Consider the following 24,020-nt stretch of genomic DNA (forward strand, 5'->3'; position numbering starts at 1 on the left):
ACACTACCTACCTACCTCTCTCTCTCTCCCTGTCACACTCACACTACCTACCTCTCTCTCTCTCCCTGTCACACTCACACTACCTACCTACCTCTCTCTCCCTGTCACACTCACACTACCTACCTACCCCTTTCTCTCTCCCTGTCACACTCACACTACCTACCTACCTCTCTCTCTCTCCCTGTCACACTCACACTACCTACCTACCTCTCTCTCTCTCCCTGTCACACTCACACTACCTACCTATCTCTCTCTCTCTCCCTGTCACACTCACACTACCTACCTACCTCTCTCTCTCTCTCTCCCTGTCACACTCACACTACCTACCTCTCTCTCTCTCTCTCTCCCTGTCACACTCACACTACCTACCTACCTCTCTCTCTCTCCCTGTCACACTCACACTACCTACCTACCTCTCTCTCTCTCCCTGTCACACTCACACCTCACACTATCTACCTATCTCTCTCTCTCTCCCTGTCACACTCACACTACCTACCTACCTCTCTCTCTCTCCCTGTCACACTCACACTACCTACCTATCTCTCTCTCTCCCTGTCACACTCACACTACCTACCTATCTCTCTCTCTCTCTCCCTGTCACACTCACACTACCTACCTATCTCTCTCTCTCTCCCTGTCACACTCACACTACCTACCTCTCTCTCTCTCTCTCTCTCTCTCTCTCTCTCTCTGACATGTAACCACCCACTACCTCCCTTTCTGCTCTTAAAAACAATCGTCTCTCTCTTCCTCGTACTAAACCATACATTCACAGATAGTACACAGACCCTCTATATCTAGCTTAGAAAGTCTCTCTCTCTCTTTCTCTCTCTAAAGGTGCTGCCTCACAACAGCGCTCCACACAGCCAGATGTAAAGCTGAGGGGAAACACAGCACACCAGCACACCCCAACAGCCAACGGAAATAAACCAATCAACAGAGCAGACCCTAAGCACACAGCCAAAAGACAATGCAGCTCTGACTCCGGGACAAGTCTCTGAATGTCCTTGAGTAGCCCAGCCAGAGCCCGGACTTGAACCCAATCGAACATCTCTGGAGAGACCTGAAAATAGCTGTGCAGCGACGCTCCCCATCCAACCTGACAGAGCTCGAGAGGATCTGCAGAGAAGAATGGTAGAAACTCCCCAATACAGATGTGCCAAGCTTGTAGAGTCATACCCAAGAAGACTCAAGGCTGTAATCACTGCCAAAGTTGCTTCAACAAAGTCCTGAGTAAAGGGTCTGAAAATGTATGTAAATGTGATATTTAAGTACATTCATACATTTGCAAACATTTCTAAAAACTGTTTTTGCTTTGTCATTATGTGATATTGTTTGTAGATTGATGAGGGGGAAAAACAATTTAATCAATTTTAGAATAAGGCTGTAACATTACAAAATGTGGAAAAAGTCAAGGGGTCTGAATACTTTCCCAAAGAACTGTAAATGCATCTGTTTATACATTATATAGAGTGGAGGACTGTATTAGCATGGGCTTGTGTACCTCAAAAGAGTCACCCTGGCAGTAGAGGCTTGGCTTGGTTTGGTGTGGTTTAATTCCATTATTCAAGAACCACTAAGGTTCTGACCCGGAACCCCCCTGCCCCCCAACTCATGCAATCTCCTCAACTGATCTTGAAACCAGTATTCACACAAGTCTTACAATGGAGCTCTGTCAACGTTTCCTATTTCAAAAACAATGGGCGTCTTTCGATGGGCTGAAGTAGAAGAAGTGAGCCTCAGGCTTAGACATGTGATGTATCATAACCCTCTACAGCCTCCCCGTTACACCTGTGAGGCCTATGTGATGGAAATAGGCCTTGTTAAGCTGATAAAAAATGTGGAGTGGGAGGCGCATGGTGTTTGTGATGACACACAGGGCTGTCGGACACTGGAGACAGGCCAGCGGCAAGGGCAACGATAAGCAAACAGACAAGCCAGGCAGGCTGTGTTAATGATTACCATCACCTGGTTTAAGCTTCCTTACAAGTTGGCTTGTTTGGCTAAAAGCTTGAGTCTCGGTCAGAAAACTGTGGTTGTTATGCCCACCTATCTGTGGCCATGTGTGTGTATTACGTAGGGATGGATAGGAGCGACGCTGCGTGGGGACAGGGCCGATTTCCGCCCCAGTGGTCTCAGGAAGACAGGAAAGGGAGGAAAAAAGGGGGGTTGGGCTGGACAGCCATGTCTGTGTATATGGAGATGATCTTCCATCTCCCTGACGAGCTCACCCCACAGCTTCTCAAACACACACACACACACACACACACACACACACACACACACACACACACACACACACACACACACACACACACACACACACACACACACACCTCAGCGCCACAGAGGCTGTTCAAACAACACAGCTGTAGACTGCAAACTTAGCCCAGTTATCACCTCCAGTATCTGACTAGCTGTAGCATGCAGTCTGTCAGTGATAGATCTCTCTGAGTTCTCAGAGAGGAGGGAACTAAGAGAAAGAGGACAACAATGAAAAGCCACGGATTGTCGTCTAGGTGAGATTCAAGCTAGCTAATCGTAATGGCTCTGTGAACGTGAAATGCAGGCAGCTGTAAAATGGTTAGTGACTAAACAGGGCCCTGGGGTAATAATTACTGCCCCTAGGGGTTGGAGGGTAAAGAGCTGTTCCCATCTCAGCAGGCGGAGGAAACGTCTTGCATGAAAAGGCTCAATCAGAGACAATATTTCATCATGGAATGGCAATATGAGCCGTCATGCTCTTGGACTTCCATAGGGTATGTTAGTAGACTATGGACTTGGAAAAATGTGGAAATCCAAACAGTACTATGAGCTATTGAAAGGTGCAAACACACTGTACGCATTCATTTCTTATCTCAATCCTATCTCTCATCTGGTCTCTATGGGGGTACCACAGGGTACAAATCTCGGGCCGATTATTTTCTCTGTATATATCAATGATGTCGCTCTAGCTGCTGGTGATTCCTTGATCCACCCATACGCAGGCGACACCGTGCTGTATACATCTGGCCCTTCTATGGACACTTTGTTTAACAAACCTCCAAACGAGCTTCAATGCCATACACTCCTTCTGTGGCATCCAACTGCTCTTCAACGCTAGTAAAACTAAATGCATGCTCTTCAACCGATCGCTGCCCACACCTGCCCGTCCAACTAGCATCACTACTCTGGACAGTTCTGACTTAGTATATGTGGACAACTACAAATACCTAGGTGTCTGGTTAGACTGTAAACTCTCCTTCCAGACTCACAAAAAGCATCTACAAGCCAAAATTAAATCTAGAATTGGCATCCTATTACGCAACAAAGCACCCTTCACTCATGCTGCCAAACATAACCTCGTAAAACTGACTATCCTACCGATCCTCGACTTCGGGCGATGTCATTTTACAAAATAGACTCCAACACTCTACTCAGCAAACTGGGTGTAGTCTATCACAGTGCCATCCGTTTTGTCTCCAAAGCCCCATATACCACCCACCACTGCAACCTGTATGTTCTCGTCAGCTGGCCCTCGCTACATATTCGTCGCCAGACCCACTGGCTCCAGGTCATCTAAGCTCCACCTTATCTCAGCTCACTGGTCATCATAACAACACCCACCCTTGGCACGCGCTCTAGCAGGTATATCTCACTGGTCATCCCCAAAGCCAACACTTCATTTGGCCGCCTTTCCTTCCAGTTCTTTGCTGCCAATGGTTGGAACAAATTGCAAAAATCGCTGAAGTTGGAGAATTATATCTCCCTCACTAACTTTAAGCATCAGCTATCTGAGTAGCTTACCGATCGCTGCAGCTGTACATAGCCCATCTGTAAATAGCCCATCCAACTACCTACCTCATCCCCATATTGTTCTTATTGACTTTTTTAGCTCTTTTTGCACCCCAGTATCTCTACTTGCACATCATCATCTGCACATCTATCACTCCAGTGTTTATTTGCTAAATTGTAACTACTTCGCTACTATTGGCCTATTTATTGCCTTACCTCCTTACTCCATTTGCACACATTGTATATAGATTTTTATATTGTGTTATTGACTGTAAGTTTGTTTATCCCATGTGTAACTCTGTGTTGTTGTTTTTGTCGCACTGCTTTGCTTTATCTTGGTCAGGTCGCAGTTGTAAATAAGAACTTGTTCTCAACTGGCCTACCTGGTTAAATAAAGGTGATGTTTTAATTATTATATATATATATATTTCTGAAAAACTCCTTGGCAACAGTGAGCTGTTTGCTGATTGGCCGGAAGGCTTTCTCCTCTGTGGTCCGGTGCTGTAATGCCTTCTGTTATCCCGGGGCGGGTCTGTCCCCATGGCAACATTTTATGTCCCGTTATCGTAAATATGCAGGGAATGGTAAAACAACAGCAACAAAACAACAACAAAAAACGGAGAGAAAACAAGGCCACAGTACACCACTGCATGATTAGATGTAATGAGCCTTGAAGTCAGGAGTCACAGAAAAACGTTTCCCTTTTTCACATGAAAAGTCACAAGAGACTAGAAACCAAAAATGAATCCATGCAATCAAGCAAATCAAACTAACAAACAGACTACGTTAGCTAGCTAGATCAAGGCAGTGAGACACAACATAACAGCAAATGGCTGCCACACAGCCAGTCTGCAAAATAAATATTTCATCCTGGTCTCCTCTCTCTCCTAGACTTTGTCATCCACCACTTGGCTGATACAGTCAACAGGCTTTGTTCTGGAAGCTTTGGGGACTACGAGGCTCCAGCCAATCAGACTGAGATGAACACAAAGTGTTGCCAATTCCAAAAAGAAAGAGAGAGGGGGTCTATTTTAAAAAAGTTGGAGAAAAGCAAACTGTGAAAAAAACGATAAAAAACATTTAAAGAAATAATCTTGGCCTGACTTTTGTCTAGTGGCCCATGAGGAGTAGAATTATTCTCTTGGAGGGGGAAATAAATGAACAACCTAGCTTTCGGTTGCCAAGTTCATGAAGAGAGCCTGAAGTGGAGAGTTTGTCTTCCCGAAGAAAGCTAGCTGTGAGGAGTGCGGAGTCAGAGGGTCAGCAGGGACAGGAAGAGAGAGACAGAGAAAGAAAGGTGGAGAGACAGAGAAGAAGAGAGAGACAGAGAAAGAAAGGTGGAGAGACAGAGAAGAAGAGAGAGACAGAGAAAGAAAGGTGGAGAGACAGAGAAGAAGAGAGAGACAGAGAAAGAAAGGTGGAGAGACAGAGAAGAAGAGAGACAGAGAAAGAAAGGTGGAGAGACAGAGAAGAAGAGAGAGACAGAGAAAGAAAGGTGGAGAGACAGAGAAGAAGAGAGAGACAGAAAGAAAGGTGGAGAGACAGAGAAGAAGAGAGAGACAGAAAGAAAGGTGGAGAGACAGAGAAGAAGAGAGAGACAGAGAAAGAAAGGTGGAGAGACAGAGAAGAAGAGAGAGACAGAGAAAGAAAGGTGGAGAGACAGAGAAGAAGAGAGACAGAGAAAGAAAGGTGGAGAGACAGATAAGAAGAGAGAGACAGAGAAAGAAAGGTGGAGAGACAGACAAGAAGAGAGAGACAGAAAGAAAGGTGGAGAGACAGAGAAGAAGAGAGACAGAGAAAGAAAGGTGGAGAGACAGATAAGAAGAGAGAGACAGAGAAAGAAAGGTGGAGAGACAGACAAGAAGAGAGAGACAGAAAGAAAGGTGGAGAGACAGAGAAGAAGAGAGACAGAGAAAGAAAGGTGGAGAGACAGAGAAGAAGAGAGAGACAGAGAAAGAAAGGTGGAGAGACAGAGAACAAGAGAGACAGAGAAGAAGAGAGAGACAGAGAAAGAAAGGTGGAGAGACAGAGAAGAAGAGAGACAGAGAAAGAAAGGTGGAGAGACAGAGAAGAAGAGAGACAGAGAAAGAAAGGTGGAGAGACAGACAAGAAGAGAGAGACAGAAAGAAAGGTGGAGAGACAGAGAAGAAGAGAGAGACAGATAAAGAAAGGTGGAGAGACAGAGAAGAAGAGAGACAGAGAAAGAAAGGTGGAGAGACAGAGAAGAAGAGAGAGACAGAGAAAGAAAGGTGGAGAGACAGAGAAGAAGAGAGAGACAGAGAAAGAAAGGTGGAGAGACAGAGAAGAAGAGAGGGCAGGAGAAAGAGATGAGTGGGAAGAGAAAAAGGCAGCCAATCTCCAAAAGGTCAACATTTTAAGATATACTTTGACAGTCCTAGCCCATCCTGTACCCCTGTAAATTGAGATATTATACAGTATGTCATAGTCGATTCCCAACTCAGCCTGTCTGCCACCTGCATTGTCTTCCATCCCAGGAATCGTCCAGTCTGTATGGTTATCATGCCTCCGTCATAGTCAGCTCATTTCCACACTACCCATGGGTGTTATACTGTTCAAAGAATTCTTAGTGAGTCAGACATATTTCTGAGTGTTCTGACTTTCTTACAGAGAAGAGACACTTGCTTTAATTACATCTGATAGCCCCCTTACACTCTCTCGTTACACTCTCTCTCTCTCTGTTCCGCAGGCAGGAAGCTGCCTTAAAGCTCTATCAATCCAGCCTGGAGGATGTGGTGCTGTTCATAAGGTAGGACCAGCAGGCTCTTTTCAACACGCACAGGTGCTCCTTTCACTCTCTGTTGGCGCGCGCACACACACACACACACACACACACACACACACACACACACACACACACACACACACACACACACACACACACACACACACACACACCATGTTGGGGTCATTAGCACATGCCAACACCATTGACTCTGCACAGATGCTTGGATAGGAGAGAGGAGAGAAGAGGGGGAAAGGGAGAGGAGGGAGGGAGGGAGGGAGGGAGGGAGGGAGGGAGGGAGGGGGGCTGGGCTGGGCTGGTAAAACAGAGAGGTTAATTTCAGCGGGATAACATACAGAGGCACACCATTCACACCCAGGGGTTTCTTCATCTAAATGAACCACTTTTCACAGTGCCTATCTAATCATGTCATCTTCACAACTCACTATACTATATTATAGGGTATTACTTGACTGGAGGTGGAAGTGAACAGCTACTTTGTGTCTGACTAATCACCAAAAATTGAAAGCAGAGACGTAGACCGAGCAAGCAAGCTAACTCTCCTCCGCCCACAAGATGGTGTGGCTCCCCTGCAATGTGTGTAGTGGCTATTTTGGCTCTCCAGTGGTTTGACTGAGAGGAGACAGTCAGTCACCACAGCCAGTCACCAGGTCTAGGGTCCGGGGCCTCTGAGAGGGTCAGGGGTCACCTCCTATCTCTCTCAAGAGGGGTAATTAATAAAGATGTTGTCATGGAGAGAGGACGGCCCCCTTTAGACCTCAAGAACCATCCTGGACTCAGAGGACACCAACGTGAGAGGAATGAAGAGCTATTTTAACACACACACACACACACACGCACACACACACACACACACACACGCACACGCACACGCACACACACACGCACACGCACACACACAATGCACTACATGGAAGTGTATTTTTGTCTTTTACTCACCAAACACGTCGCTCCTATCGATATAGTGAAATAAAGTATTCAGACCCCTTGAGTTTTTACACATTTTGTTACTTTACAGCCTTATTCTAAAATTGATTACATCGTTTTTTCCCACATCAATCTACACACAATACCCCATAATCACAAAGCAATTGAGGACATTTTTTTGATTTAAGCAATTTTAGAATAAGGCTGTAACGTAACAATAATGTGGAAAAGCTCAAGGGGTCTGACTACTTTCCGAAGGCACTGTATATTACAGTATTTTATGCCATCAGGCTGGGACAACAGACAGAGTCGGGGTATAGGAGTTAGTACTGCCTGTGTCAGACAGTCAGAGAGCCCCAGGCAGGGCCTGATTGTGTAGAGGACTGGGATAGGGGATTAGGGAGGATTTGGAGAGCAGTCATTACCCTAGCCTGTGGAGGGTCTGATAATTAAATTACCTCAGCAGCCATGCCGCTGCCTTCCCATCTATCTACTATACATAGACCAGGGCTTTCAAGGTCACACTGCTCATATCTGAAATGAGCTGCATGGCCACCATCCTGACTCAAGATCCTGAATGACACAGTTGACTTGAAACTTTATCCACGGCATGAACAACACATTGATGCCAATGGATGGTTGGTCTTGAAGGTGGAGTGCAACTTAAGTCAGGACTTGTTTAGGCCTTTGCAGTTCACATTGAGACTGACACATACATTCAAATGTCTGACTGTCTCAGACCTCTGATTCTCTCCCTCTCTTATTTAAAAATCCTGAACATCAGCTCTCTTGTTTCCAACTACTCTCTGCCCTTCCCGATAGCATGTGGATTGACTCATTGCCATGCAGTGGCTGAGATCTGCAGGTGGTCCTCTGGTGGTGCTTTGGTTGGTGGAGTGAGCAGTGTGTGTGGTTGGAGTGGGGAGACCGACAGGAGATGGGCCCAGCGTGATGGTGATGGTGGTGAAGTGGCCCAATGTGGGAATACTGCAGCTGGCCACATCACAGGGTTCCCCCCTGGTGTCTATGCTCAGACCAGGAGGGGCTGTGACCTGCTGGGAGAGAGATGGGGAGAGCACTTGGAGAGAGAGGGAGAGAGAATGGATGAGTGGAGGAACAGGGGAGAGAAAGCAGGGCAGAAAAGCTAGAGGAAGAGAGAGTTAGATAGAGGTGAGGAGGAGAGTGAGCAAAAGAAGGAGGGAGAGAGAGAAAGTGGGGGTGCAGAAGAGGGAGATGTGGGTGTATGGTCGTGGTTGAACAGTAGCAGCTCCCACGTAGAGATTGAGGGTTTGTCACGATCTGCCACTGAGCACTCCCTCTTGCACACACACACACACACACACACACACACACACACACACACACACACACACACACACACACACACACACACACACACACACACACACACACACGCACACACACACATAGAAAAACATACCCACCCTACCAGAAAAAATGAATTGACCCACACTCTACATGACATTGAGACTTGTAAACAGCCACAATAGCCAATTTAAATAAAGGTCAGTCTAATCACTAACGCTGATGAAACACATTTCTCCTCTTCTCAATTAATATCACTCACACATTAACATGAATCCACGCATGAGTAGCTACACACAGTGACAACGTACATTAACCTGCTCAACTGTAGTAAATGGAGCCAAATGTCACCCATGTTGAGGCAATTCCCAATGACCAAAGTTACTTCATGCTTATGAGATTCCATTCTCCATGTTCCGGAGTTGACAGCATTGACAATAAGCTGTTTTTACCTCCACGACCAGCTGAACCCCGTTACACACGTGTAACGCTACCATAAACTGAGGTCTGATGTGCGTTTTAATCCAGCCCACACATTCCCAGGGATGACAGAGGCACCACAATCCTTAATTGCCTGTCACTCCGTCACGATTAAAGCAAATGAATAGACATCCCTTCCTATAAGATGTGATCGAATTCACCAGCCAGTTTTCTGAGGATCATTAAGGCTTGTTGATGAAAGCAGCAGACGGAATGTACACCCAACCAATGATCCTACTCCACTGCTGAGCGAGGGCAATGGATCAGCCGCGTGCCTGAACTGACCGCGGTTACCCTAGGAAAGAGTCACCGATAGATCTGCTGGGGAAAGACAGGGTGATACACGCGCTGTTGAGGATGATTTGGGGCGACACACGTGTGTAACGGGGTTCAGCTGGGCTCTGTCTTTGGAGAATGAGAACATCGGCCCTGAACAGCCAATGAAGCTTATCACGGGCGCAGATGATTTCTCGGTGGGGAGTCATTCCCAAGAGAGACCATCTGCCCGCAACTTTCCATATCACCACCGTAACTCACAATGTCACCACCGTAACTCACAATTTCACCACCGTAACTCACAATTTCGCCACCGTTACTCTCAATGTCACCACGGTAACTCAAGGTCACCACCATTACGTATGCATATTGTCCCGTTACTTGGTGTTCTCTCATACCCTTACATTACTGTTCCTGACGGTAAAAGATGGCTGCTCGTTGGGCAGAGCTGAATGTGCGTGTCAAACACCTGTGTTTGGATGGGAGGCGGCCAGGCTCCCGGTGTGTCTAAGACAGATGTTTCATGGGACTGTGGTGGCGGATGATTGATGCCTCGCAGTACGTCAGGTGGCAGACATCCCAGACACCTCAGGGTTTCTGGCTCTTTGGCGTGTGATTTTTTCCCCCCTTATTTTTCCCTATAATGTGGTTAGTGAAGGAGAGCGAATCTGGAGACAGACGGGGGGATTGGCAGAAGCCAGAGAAGCCAGTCGATCAACAGACATGTATCACAAAACAATGCCGTTCGGAACACACAGAGGACGACAACAGCTGGTTGCCAGATTCCCTCTAAAGCACCTGACTGGTGTGATGCTATCTGCTTGGCAGAATTAGGCTGCCTCAAGGAGCAATAATTACAACAAGCGATCTTAATCTCCGCCGTGGGAAGGAGGGCAGAGGAGAGGGGGGACTCATTCAGTGAAGAAAACCCCTAAAATCATGTCACGTGGCTGAAGGCAAGACACCCACCCCCGTCCAACTACCTCTTCTTATGGAAGTCACCTTGTAGATGCCCTTGACTAGACCCCATTGCCATTTCAGGGCTAAGTAACTTCTTCATTTAGCCTCGTCGTTGAGATAGCTAGACAGAGTAAAAGAGCGAGCTTCATGTTCTGTTTGTCGCCCCCCCCCCCCCCCCCCCCTCTTCGCAGCAGAGCTACTGAGACAAGTGAGTTAGACTGGAGAGAGAGAGGTGGGAACCCGGCCGGGACTCCTTTACTTTAGCCTCGTCTGCCCTAATCACCAACATTGAATTGCATTGTTTTAGCCAGGCAGATTGGGGCCCTGCTCAGAGGTTCATGAGGATAGGAGACAGACTCCCTGCCCACCTCTATCTTTTCCCCTCTCTCCCTCTTTCTCTTTCTCTCTGTATCTCCATGGGCCGCACTCTGCCACTTTGGATATGTCATGGTTAATAAGGATGACAAATTGGGACTGCTCCCCTCGGTCTCCAGTCGGTGCGGTGACTTCGGAGTCTGCCCTTATACGCCCAGAGGAGGCCACGCTCAGCACCGCTCACAAACAAAATGGAATTTAACAAGGCCTGAATCAGCCACAACGCCTCAGCAAATGGCCACTCAACCCCGCCGCACCTGCCTCGCCAGCTGGATGTACATGTTGTTATAGAAGAGTGGTATTGTGTAGTGTAGTGTAGTGCGAGGGAGGGAATACGGTTTGTGAACAGAGACCAGGACAGAGTTCCCTATTGGTTAAACTTACACCAGGGTAAGACTCCATATGATCTGCCTGGCTTTATTTAACACTGGTTTAATCAGAATTCATTCATTCCTTCTCAAGCCATATTGGAAACCTTGTGTGTGATGATAAAACTCCCTTCATCTTCATAGTTTTTTTTCACTCTTCATTTGTTTTCCTGCTATTTATTCAAATACGACGTCGATCAACAGTGTGTGGTGTCCTCATATTTGTGTTTGCCATTTATGATGACCTTGGTCGCCATGGCGTGCCCTTGGCCACACACGCTCGGTCTCCCCTAGCTTGAGACAGAGGATTGTCACGTATGTTGTTGGATCTGAAAATGTTGCTCTGGCTGTCACAGCATGACATTCAAATGTGTGCAGTAGTGTGATGAATATAAACAACATGACATCAAGAGAACCCCTGAACCCCCCCCCCCCCTACTTAAATTCAAGATAAGGACTGCCGTGGTTACCATTGGATTCCCACACGATAACATGACTCATCTTCCTAGTTGAAGCTCAACGGAGCTCTTTACATTATAGCCTAATGTATTTGGTGCGTTTGTGCCTTTCCTGCTCTAATAGATCAAATCAATACTTTATTAGTCCTTTAGACCATGAATGAGCTATGGTGTCCAGAGACTGTAGTATCACATGTCTTACTCTACAGTACTAATGAGGCTTTCAGTGCTGCGTACCACTGTTTGACGTGTATTTTCTATTAGAAGTGTGTCTTGGTGGCCTCTATGAGTTGTTTAATGCATGTATACACAAGATGTGTGGAATAATACATACTAATTAGCATTAGTCATTGTACATTGTGAGACAAATCTCTGTGGAATTCTTCTTCTTTTCGGGATTGCCCCCCTGTGGTCATTGGCATTTAAGGATAAGGAACCAGGGGACTGAGGTTATTTTCCCATAGGGGTTGGAGATCCTTGGGGTCTGAGACAGTGAATAGCCAGAGTGGCTCTGTGGACCTGTGGCATTTCCACTGAGACAGGGTGTCTGCTTTGTTTGCCTGTCTTTGAGTACGAGGGAACAGAGACTAACCTTTAACTCAACGGTGCCTGCTGCTAGGGGCTCCTCCAATGCTGCTTCTTCTTCTTTACACAGGAGTTGCACGCAGTCGAGATAGTTCAAAGCTGAGGAAGAGACAGACGGAGCATGTTAATTTGGAACAACAAAAAGTATGCAAAGTTCATATAACTAGAATTGAGACTAGTTACTGCAGGCCGGTTCCTGTTTTCAAGAGACATTATAAACAAGCCCAGTCAGATACTTTGCTATTCTGTGTATCGATTCGTGACATATTGTGTTTTTGAGAGCAGCCATTTTCTTTTAAGAGTACTTTATAAGCCAGGCGCACACAAGACCAATAGCATTTCAATTCTTCCAGCCAATCAATGTGTACGGCAATGGGCTCAAATGGCGACATCCAGAACCAAGGCACGGTGAAGTGAACCAATGTCATTTCACCCAGTTTATTTTTCCATCAGCTCAGTTGTGTTTGTTTGTGTGTGTGTGTGTGTGTGTGTGTGTGTGTGCGTGTGTGTGTGTGTGTGTGTGTGTGTGTGTGTGTGTGTGTGTGTGTGTGTGTGTGTGTGTGTGTGTGTGTGTGTGTGCGTGTGTGTGTGTGCGTGCATGCGTGTGTGTGTCTGTGTGGGGGGGTGGCAGGGATCCATTATCGATGGAGAGCTTGCACAGCCGATTGGTCGTGTTCATTTAGAACCCGGTGGAACCAAGTCATGAGCTGGAGACCAGGGACGGGGACCAGCTGGGGATCTCCTCCCCACAGATGCTGCCTGCCACTACAGTGTGAAAGGCACTCCAGCGTGGAGGAGGAGGCGGATGTGGAGTGCGGACCATCTCTAGTTAGGGTCACAGCAGGGGATTTTCAATACTACTTCAATGTCTCATTTCATTGTAAATCATGTTTGAAACGAAACTAATGTGATCGATTGACTGTATTTTGGTTTTAAAATGTATCCAAAAGCAATATCCAATAAACACCTGGATGGAGATTCACAGAATCACAGAATATATTACTTCAAAATGGATAAATAAAAAATGCAGATAAGATCTGTCCTTGCAGCATACGTCTCAAGGTTCTGCTGTGATGGAGAGCTATCTGCACCATCTTGACGGCGTGGGGATTTGGAGATGGAGTTTGTGATTCCCTATTCATTCCCCCATTACTATTGAGGAGCTATTTGCCGGACCTTTAAAAGCTATTTCCTCCGGCTGGCACTGGCAGGTACACAAAGGCACAAAAATTCAGAGGCAATTTGTGTCTCGTTTCAGGAAACTAGGGGTATGTCGCGCATCACTACTTCACAGGACAGCCATTAGAATACATTTTAAAAGCCATTTTTTAATCAAAATGCGTTTTTTGGCAGAAATGCTTTACAAACTTGTATGCCATCTGTAAATTCGAATGAAATTGTTAAATTACGAGCCTAGTTCGTTTAGGCACGGAAAAAGAATCAGAGTATGAATTAGAAAATTCTGGAGTTTGATTGCAAATAAATATGCAGACGGAGACGAAAAGAGAACACACAGGAGGCTGTTGTATAAAACACCTGTCTCCGGATTACATCTTCAAACTAAGGGCAACCATGGCATCAATGACAGAGAAGCATCCATCCAGTCATAAAATAGTCTAGCTAGTTACATTTGCAGATATTACACATTTCTAATTTTGTCACAAAGTCGTTTTCATTTCAAGTTAAAGCGTACTGTTAGCTATATATAAACAACATGCTATCAAGAGATACCCTGAACCCCCCCCCCCCCATCACCCCAACTTAACATTCAAGAGAAGGGTAAGTTGCCATTGAATTCCCACACGATAACAATATTCATCTTCCTACTTGGAGCTCAATGGAGCTCTTCCTGTTATAGCCTTATGTATATTACCATAGATGTAGCCAGTGCCTTGAAATACATTTTTCAACCATAAGCTCCTGCTATAGAATGAATCACGTGCTCTTGTTAACATACCCGTGAATTCCATTTTCCTAACAATTGGTGCCACTCTGTCAACAACAGTTGATATTAACCCCCAGCACAGGATGACATGCAGCACGCTAAGAACTTGGAAGGAGACAATGATATGGTGATGCTTGGTATAATACATGTGCATGAATGAAATCTCCACCACATTACTAACACAAACACGCGCACATACACATACACACACACCTCATCACAAGTCATTCATCTCTTTAGGATGCGAGAGTGTGTACTTTTCCAATGTTATTTTTATTGTCACATACACCAGATAGGTGCAGTGTGTGTGTGTGTGTGTGTGTGTGTGTGTGTGTGTGTGTGTGTGTGTGTGTGTGTGTGTGTGTGTGTGTGTGTGTGTGTGTGTACTTGTTTGAGTGTCTATGCTACAGTAAGTAACCAGTGGGATTGCTTTGAACCTTGCCACACACATTAGGTGTAGCACTGCCAAAGCACTGCCAAAGTTCTCCTGTGCATATTACTCAATGTACACACAGAGCACAGTAGGGTTGTGACAAGTAATCACAGAACAATGGTTTCGGGCAAATCAATGGGCTCGCTACCACTTCCGCCGCTCGGCTAGATGAGTGTGAAAATAAGTCATCGTAGGAACACAATGACATTGTCGTTATGATATCCAAACCGCGAGCGTTGGCTTTCGTGACTCCTACAATTGGTCAGCTACAGTGTCTGCAACAGCCAATCACCCTTTGTGGTGCTTCACATAAGTCTTCATTTTCCCGGCGTGGCGCCTGCTTTTCACCCACCTCCCATCATCTTTCCTTTCACCGTGTTATTCCTCCATCCTGCATTTCCACTTAGGGTATCCACCACTCTCCATCTCCCTCTCTCCCTCCACCTCTCTGCTTGCCTGAACACGTGAGTCTGTCTCTATCATCCTCATACCATATTATTCGCTCTTAACGCTGGCCGATTTGAATGGGTCTCGGGCAGCAGCCGGGTGAATGATAAGATCCTTCTCGTTGCACAGTGATGAATATAAGGCCCCATGCAGCCTTGGCCGGGTTCCTGAGAGCTATGGTCTGTGATCACGACCAAGCCCAACCCTCAGCTCAGTGCGATGCCAAAGGAAGAGATTACATTTCCATCTCTTAGTATTCCGACGGGAGACAAAACATACATACAAGGTTTGTGTTCTGGTATAAATCAAATCAAATCAAATTTTATTTGTCACATACACATGGTTAGCAGATGTTAATGCGAGTGTAGCGAAATGCTTGTGCTTCTAGTTCCGACAATGCAGTGATAACCAACAAGTAATCTAACTAACAATTCCAAAACTACTGTCTTATACACAGTGTAAGGGGATAAGGAATATGTACATAAGGATATATGAATGAGTGATGGTACAGAGCAGCATACAGTAGATGGTATCGAGTACAGTATATACATATGAGATGAGTATGTAGACAAAGTAAACAAAGTGGCATAGTTAAAGTGGCTAGTGACATAAGAATGCAGTCGATGATCTAGAGTACAGTATATACATATGCATATGAGATGAATAATGTAGGGTAAGTAACATTATATAAGGTAGCATTGTTTAAAGTGGCTAGTGATATATTTACATCATTTCCCATCAATTCCCATTATTAAAGTGGCTGGAGTTGGGTCAGTGTCAATGACAGTGTGTTGGCAGCAGCCACTCAATGTTAGTGATTGCTGTTTAACAGTCTGATGGCCTTGAGATAGAAGCTGTTTTTCAGTCTCTCGGTCCCAGCTTTGATGCACCTGTACTGACCTCGCCTTCTGGATGATAGCGGGGTGAACAGGCAGTGGTTCGGGTGGTTGATGTCCTTGATGATCTTTATGGCCTTCCTGTAACATCGGGTGGTGTAGGTGTCCTGGAGGGCAGGTAGTTTGCCCCCGGTGATGCGTTGTGCAGACCTCACTACCCTCTGGGGAGCCTTACGGTTGAGGGCGGAGCAGTTGCCGTACCAGGCGGTGATACAGCCCGCCAGGATGCTCTCGATTGTGCAACTGTAGAAGTTTGTGAGTGCTTTTGGTGACAAGCCGAATTTCTTCAGCCTCCTGAGGTTGAAGAGGCGCTGCTGCGCCTTCTTCACGACGCTGTCAGTGTGAGTGGACCAATTCAGTTTGTCTGTGATGTGTATGCCGAGGAACTTAAAACTTGCTACCCTCTCCACTACTGATCCATCGATGTGGATAGGGGGGTGTGTTTTTTATATTTCCCTGGCTTGGGTTACAACATGAAGGAGACACGTGGTGGAAACCATCTGTAGATGTGTGTACTGGTTAAGGACCAGTGCTGGGGGGGGGATGGGTGGATGGGTGACAGGAGATATGTTACCCCAGTAATCTACAGTGAGGGGTGAGCGGTAAAAACAAACATGACCTTGAGGACTTGGCCGTGCCAATCACCAGAGCCTTGCTCCCCTTGACAGGCACTGAGGCAGAAACCCAACGCTCCAGATATGTCAGCTGGTGTAATGACCTGACCATTGGCTCATACCATCCCATCGTTTCTGAAGGGGGATCCAACATGGAATACGATGGCAAAGCATCACATGAGAAGTCATATTCGTTGGTCAAGACAATGAGATGTTTGTGAAAATGTCATTATCAGATGGAGAAAACAAGGAGCGTGTCACACCATGATCTGTTTCACCTGTCATCCTGCACCCTGGCCTCTGCTCTGGATTGCAGACCTTTGCCTGACCTGACCCTGAGCCTGCCTGCCTTCCTGCACCTTGGCCTCTGCTCTGAATTATCGACCCCTGCCAGTCTTGACCTGTCGTTTGCCTGCCCCTGTGGTTACAATAAACATTGTTACTTCACACAGTCTGCACTTGGGTCTTACCTTGATTCCTGATAGAGGGAAGAACCAACATATTTTCACACAGTTTTAATCATTTAGATTCTGAAAATAGCCAAGCCATTGTCTTTTACGAATATGAATCTAGCTTTTAGTATGTATTCTCATCATGCGTTGGGACACCATACAACGCCTCAACAAAACAGGCATATAAACATAGTAGCCCATGTCCTCTTTCCCCTTAAAGAAGGACAGGATACTGGTGTTCTCTGCCTCAGAGTCTACCCACTGAGATGATTGGTGTTGACAGAAAGCCTGGAGTGTAAGGAACATCCTTCTTGACAGCTAGAGAAGTCTCATCACTCAAACATGTTGGAGCACATTCTGTGAAACCAGGCAGTTCTGTGGAAAGCAGGAACGTCCAATCTCTAGAACACTGGGGGAAATGGATTTCTATAGAGTGATGCCTGTAGCGGGCTCTGTACTGTACTGTAGATCAGAGAAGGTACTTAAGTATTTACTGTATAATTACAGTTGAAGTCGGAAGTTTACATACACCTTAGCAAAATACATTTAAGCTAAGTTTTTCACAATTCCTGACATGTAATCAGAGTAAAAATTCCCTGTCTTAAGTCAGTTAGGATCACCAATTGATTTTAAGAATGTGAAATGTCAGAATAATAGTAGAGAGAATCATTTATTTCAGCTTTTATTTCTTTCATCACATTCCCAGTGGGTCAGAAGTTTACATACACGCAATTAGTATTTGGCAGAATTGTTTAACTTGGGTCAAATGTTTTGGGTAGCCTTCCACAAGCTTCGCACAATAAGTGAATTTTGGCCAATTCCTCCTGACAGAGCTGGTGTAACTGAGTCAGGTTGAGCTGGTGTAACTGAGTCAGGCACCTCCAGGCCCATCCTCCAACCCCCTCTGTGGTCACTCTACGGTGGCGGGGAGCGCCGTGGAGATGATTAGCAACTGTTACTCAGCATGCCTCTAGGCTACACAGAAGGCGGTCCCTGTACGGCTGGAGCTCGACCAGGCTCATCATCTGCCCCAGCAAGTCCACTCTACCACACTACCACTGATAAGTGATGCACCTTCCCTGGTCGACACTTTAAGACCAACTCTATTGTGATGCGCGGGTCTACGGCTGTATTCATATTGAGCACCTCTGACTTCCCACAGCTAATGCTATAAGGCAGTTGTTAAGTTGTCTGTTTTGGCGGGCTTTGTGTGCAACACCACAAGCATATTACCCTGGGTCTGTTAGTTGACAGAGAGGTAGGCATATAGGACATATAGTTAGCCAGCTAGGACAAAGATAAGAACAATCTCACCCCCTCATACCCTACATTTGCATTAAAAAATGGTGTCATTTAGCAGACTCTCTTATCCAGAGCGACTTACAGTTAGTGCATTCTTCTAATACTTTCTGCTGAAGCTCTGAAACCTTCCAAACGTTGAAGAACCAAGGCAGAACAATACTTTCTCCAGCGTACTGATTTCCATCTGCTTTCTCTCATTTCAACCTTACACTCGCTCATAAAGACCGAGCACGTTGTCACTCCTCCATACTTGTCCTTAACTATTTCAGGAGAGGGAGACTAGACTGCCTGTCTGTCTGCCTTGCGGTGGCTGTTTGTAATGGCTGTCAGCCACAAGCAATGTACGGTGCTGATAATGTTATTTCGTTCCCCGCTTGTACTCTGTCTGATTGTAGACACGTGCTCCGGTGAAATATCAAGACGGGAATAAGAGTGCTACGAGGCTTAATGAGATGCAGCGGAGGAACAGGTGAAATATCAAGACGGGAATAAGAGTGCTACGAGGCTTAATGAGATGCAGCGGAGGAACAGGTGAAATATCAAAACGGGAATAAGAGTGCTACGAGGCTTAAGGAGATGCAGCGGAGGAACAGGTGAAATATCAAGACGGGAATAAGAGTGCTACGAGGCTTAATGAGATACAGCGGAGGAACAGGTGAAATATCAAGACGGGAATAAGAGTGCTACGAGGCTTAAGGAGATGCAGCGGAGGAACATGTGAAATATAAAGACGGGAATAAGAGTGCTACGATGCTTAAGGAGATGCAGCGGAGGAACAGGTGAAATATCAAGACGGGAATAAGAGTGCTACGAGGCTTAAGGAGATGCAGCGGAGGAACAGGTGACAAATGAAAGCCAGCGAGAAGGCTTTTGTTATTGTTTCGAGTCTTGTCTCTCCGAATAGTATTTTTTCATAACTTTTTTGACAATTCTCTCAGTTCTCCCAGACAGACTCTTATTCCCACCAACCTCACTCGGTATGCCCACAAAGCTTGAACCATAAGTCTTGGGTGGAGACATGCCACCCCGTGTTAACAGGCTATTTCTGTGGATTAGCTATCCCGTTGTGACACATTTGCAATCCGCTTCTTCTGCTGGCTGATGGCGGCTCGCGGTGAGCGTAATTACAGTACAAACCCAGGCGATCAATTTAAATTGTAAACTCCCTGAACTCTGGCAGACATTTTTCTACACTTCAAAAAATTAACTGTTTAGATTTTTCTGGCTCATGTCCTGCAGACATGTGCTGAGCAACATGTAGTTTTCAGCCATGTTCCATGTCAAAGCACATGGAAACTATTCGAACAGCTGCCATCAACAGTGAATTCACAATATCTGGATATTTAAGACCTTGTATTCCTTTGTCCTTTACAATATTGTGATCAGCACTCTACAATGCGGCCATTTGTACTGAATAGTATTATAGGTCCACTTGAGTGATTGTAAATATTTTAGTCGTCCTTGAGCCGCAGCGACACCACATACAGAAGCTCTTTATGTGTACACACAGCCACAAACACAGCTCCAACGCTGTTCAGCCTCGTCTCCTTTAAAGAACAAGAAGGTGGCTAGCGATCACATCGTCCCTAAGGTAGACTGTGACAGTGAGTGTGGCTGTGCTCCGTCCTCTATAGACACTGCCCTCTGAGCAAACAAGATTACTGTGATGAAGACGAGCTGCCGTGTTTAATCCCTGTCTCAAGGTACTTTGGGGGTGACTCACTCTCTCTGACAACAACAAAAACTTTGGAGACAGAGCGTTTAGTGGGGACGCAGCCCTCAGATACCCGCTGCAATGGCAACAACGCCCTGATCAAAAGATCCCCTGTAAGTGCAGTCGTTATCCCAAATACAAAGGCCTGTAGCTTTTCGAATTGGTCTGTGAAAATGGTAGAAGTGTTTTAATAAGATGAGGGTAGAGAGGTTAGTCATTTTCCATTGAGGGTGCTGAAATACACCTCCACATCTGAGTTAGCAAAGCAAACAAAGACAAAAAAAAACACAGTTTGAATTGAATTGTTCACAGAGTAACTGTCTGTCACATAGAGCTCCATCTCTAACCTGCCTGTGGACCAGGGTAAGCAGAGAGCTCCATCTCTAACCTGCCTGTGGACCAGGGTAAGCAGAGAGCTCCATCTCTAACCTGCCTGTGGACCAGGGTAAGCAGAGAGCTCCATCTCTAACCTGCCTGTGGACCAGGGTAAGCAGAGAGCTCCATCTCTAACCTGCCTGTGGACCAGGGTAAGCAGAGAGCTCCATCTCTAACCTGCCTGTGGACCATAGTAAGCAGAGAGCTCCATCTCTAACCTGCCTGTGGACCAGGGTAAGCAGAGAGCTCCATCTCTAACCTGCCTGTGGACCAGGGTAAGCAGAGAGCTCCATCTCTAACCTGCCTGTGGACCAGGGTAAGCAGAGAGCTCCATCTCTAACCTGCCTGTGGACCAGGGTAAGCAGAGAGCTCCATCTCTAACCTGCCTGTGGACCAGGGTAAGCAGAGAGCAAGGGGAAGGGAGGTGGGGATGGATGGGGTCCACCAGCTGGCAGTGGAGGGGAAATTGTTCCTGGGCAGCAGGACTCTGGCTGTTATTTCCTTATTCATCCTCCAGTGATCCAAGCCAGGGCTCGATGGGAACACAGTCATTTAACAATACAGCCCTCCTGTTTCCCATGGTCTGGCAGTCACCTGCTCATACACCGTGGGATGACTCGGTCCGGCGCACATTTTGTCATCGCAGGTCTCTAGGTCCAGCTTAATCAGCCCCGTCCAGAGATAGGGCCTGTTAGGGCACCGATGACCATGATGGAGGTTGACAGGTGTCGTGTCTGATATACGAGTGCCATAGGAGTGAGTGAGAGAGAGAGAGAGAGAGAGAGAGAGAGAGAGAGAGAGAGAGAGAGAGAGAGAGAGAGAGAGAGAGAGAGAGAGAGAGAGAGAGCAGTACGCCTGGCTGACAGAGGGCCATTTGAGCGTGGGCTCCTCCAAGGATGGCTGATTCCTATTTCTTCCTCTCCCCCCACTACTGTGGCCAATGCTCTCGGGGTTATCCAAGGTAAAGTGATTGTTATTCTCTCTCAGGCCAGAGGCTTTCTTACAGTACCCAGGCTGCCCCCTGGGGCAGGAGAGCATGGTGGATCTCTAAGAGAGATGGATGCCACTGAGAGAGAGGGGGAAGACAAAGCAGGGAGAAAGAAAGGGGGGAGAGAAAATTTTCTCAGTCGTGACTGCATTGCTTCACACAAAACTTCCTCGGCCTGCTCTAACATTAGTTGTGAAACACAACTTTGAAATGCTTGGGCTTGAAGTCTGAGACAGAGATGATCAACTCTCTCTCTCATAATCATGTCCCTTTTATGGAAACTATGTAAATGATATGCTATTATGAGTAAGGCTCCTTTAACAATTATTCTCCCCCAAGTTATCTTTGCTGGTCATTATCTATGGGTGTGGAGAGAAAAGGTCTTGGCTCGGTAGTCCAATTTCACAGTGAATTCTGTATCCGTGTGACAGTATACTAGTGAAAGAACTCTGAGCGGACATTAACCGTAATGTTATTCAACGATAACACCTAATGCCTAATGTGTCAAATGCTTTCCACGTTCAATTTGTTGGAGATCACATTGGACTACCGGTGGAAAATCATTGAGGCCTCTCAGAACAAATTCATGGACCGTCGTATCTGGGCATTGGAAAAGAGTCCACGTGTGTTTGAGGGGTAAGTTAACTTGTATTGGTCTGCATTGATCTTTCCGGAGGAGAATGGGTTGAATGAGTCAAGACAGACACTCTCTGACCCAATCGGGTTTTGGAAGGATGGGTCTTCGATTGGGCTGATTTCTCTGGTGGCGTTTTCATTTGAAGGCAGGAACATAGACACACAGATGTGGTCAGGAATACAGGAGAAACAGACCAATGTTGCTCTCTAGAATAACCTGTTTACCATGGAGCTGTAATCCCAAAGCATTTTACAACAAACCTTCTGCACGTGACTAACTAACCACAGTACACACAGGGTGTGTGTGTGTGTGTGTGTGTGTGTGTGTGTGTGTGTGTGTGTGTGTGCGTGCGTGTGTGTGTGTCTGTGTGCTTGCGTGCGTGTGTGTGCGCGCATCTGTGTGTGTGTGCGCCTGGGTTCGCATGTGTGTGTGTTTGCCTGCTCTCTCAGCCAAACTAAACCGATGGGAAATCATCTAGGAGGACGGAATTAACTCTATCCTGAGTTTTGGCAGTGGGGGAGCAGAGCAGCAGGTCCATAATGAACAGCTGAGATGGACAGTGAGGAGAGTCTGCTGCTGCTGCTGTGTGCCGGCCCTCCTCCACTCATTAAACCTCCTGGGAGTGTGCACTGTGAACTGCATGTGAGTGGTCCACTGGAGGATCCACTGCGCTCCCCTCCACAGGGCAGTGACAGAACAGCTGCCTGTGTGCATCACGGGAACAAACCTGAAGCTGCGTGTACATACTGTGTGTAGGCTTTGTGTGTGTAGTTCCATATGTGTCAAGGACAGGCGATTAAAACGGGGACATAAGGGGTCTCCATGGCGACAGTTGGGGTGGAGCCAATGGCACCTGGGGAATGCAGACTGTGTGGTAGTTTAGTATCTGACCCCTGACTAGAGAAGAGAGACCGTTGTAACGGTTACATCATGCATCACGATGACAGGTGTGTCGCATCAGGATCTGTCATCCATGGATGATTTGCATATCTGGATGACTACCTGAGTGAACCTTTTCCCTGTAATAGAAGAGAACAGAAGGAAGCAGTGGGACCTACGTGCAGAGGGGAGACGTCTCATGGGTCTTGTTTTTAGCGCTATTTGACCTACACCATTCAATGCAGTACCAACACAAGCCTGAGTTATTGAGGAAATCTACAGCTTGAACCATAACCAATTATGCAAGCCCTTACATGTCGCAGTAACAGGGTGACGCAACCTGGCTTCAACAACACTGTATTAATAGCAGATGCATAGCATGCTGAGATGGTGGCCACATGAGAATACACACAGATCCAGTCTTTTGTTGCAGCTCCATCTTCTCCTTCACCTGTTGATTATCTAGAGCCATTTACTTCCATGTCCCTCCATTTCAGTCTACAGGTCTCCATTTTGACTGTAATGGCCGCTGTGATTATGTTACATGGTAACAGCATTGGGATAGTTATCAAAGTGCACTTTCCTGCCACTGTCTTTCATCAGAGGCCAATTCACAATGTACCGAGGGCACAAAATGGATGCCGGCGCATTAGTGTGACTTTACAAAGACCCTCAGATCACTAACCGTCCGCCTCTCTCTCTGTCTCTGTCTCTGTCTCTCTCTCTCCTCTCTCTCTCCCCCCTTTGCCTCTCTCCCCCTCTGCCTCTCTTCCCCTCTGCCTCTCTCCCCCTCTGCCTCTCTCTCTCTCTCTCTCTCTCACACACTTATCCACAGTGCCTCTTACCACTGGATGATCAAAGCTGGCCTTGTCCCTGTAAAAGCCTCTGCTCTGGGGGCCTGGGGGGGTCAATGACTGTCTCCCCTCTACCCTGGCCTCTTTGTGCACCAGGCCTAGACTTTCATGTGCTCCCTGAGTCCTCCTGTTCTTACCCAGATTGGGTGCCCCAACGGATGCCTGCATTCTCTTTTCATCTTTAGATGCAG

At 46.5% G+C, this 24,020-nt stretch overlaps 1 protein-coding gene across 3 annotated transcripts in view; it reads right to left on the reverse strand.

Annotated features, from left to right (window-relative positions):
* Nucleotides 1–24,020, reverse strand: part of syt1a (synaptotagmin Ia) — a 280,846-nt gene that overhangs the window by 162,710 nt on the left and 94,116 nt on the right. For all 3 annotated transcript variants that reach the window (XM_029665801.2, XM_029665798.2, XM_029665799.2), the window contains exon 3: nt 12,301–12,392. The gene's annotated coding sequence lies outside the window, so the exon portion shown is untranslated. The remainder of the gene's footprint in view (nt 1–12,300; nt 12,393–24,020) is intronic.

The sequence above is a fragment of the Oncorhynchus nerka genome, linkage group LG8 (genome assembly GCF_034236695.1).
Source record: "Oncorhynchus nerka isolate Pitt River linkage group LG8, Oner_Uvic_2.0, whole genome shotgun sequence".
Taxonomy (NCBI): Eukaryota; Metazoa; Chordata; class Actinopteri; order Salmoniformes; family Salmonidae; genus Oncorhynchus; species Oncorhynchus nerka.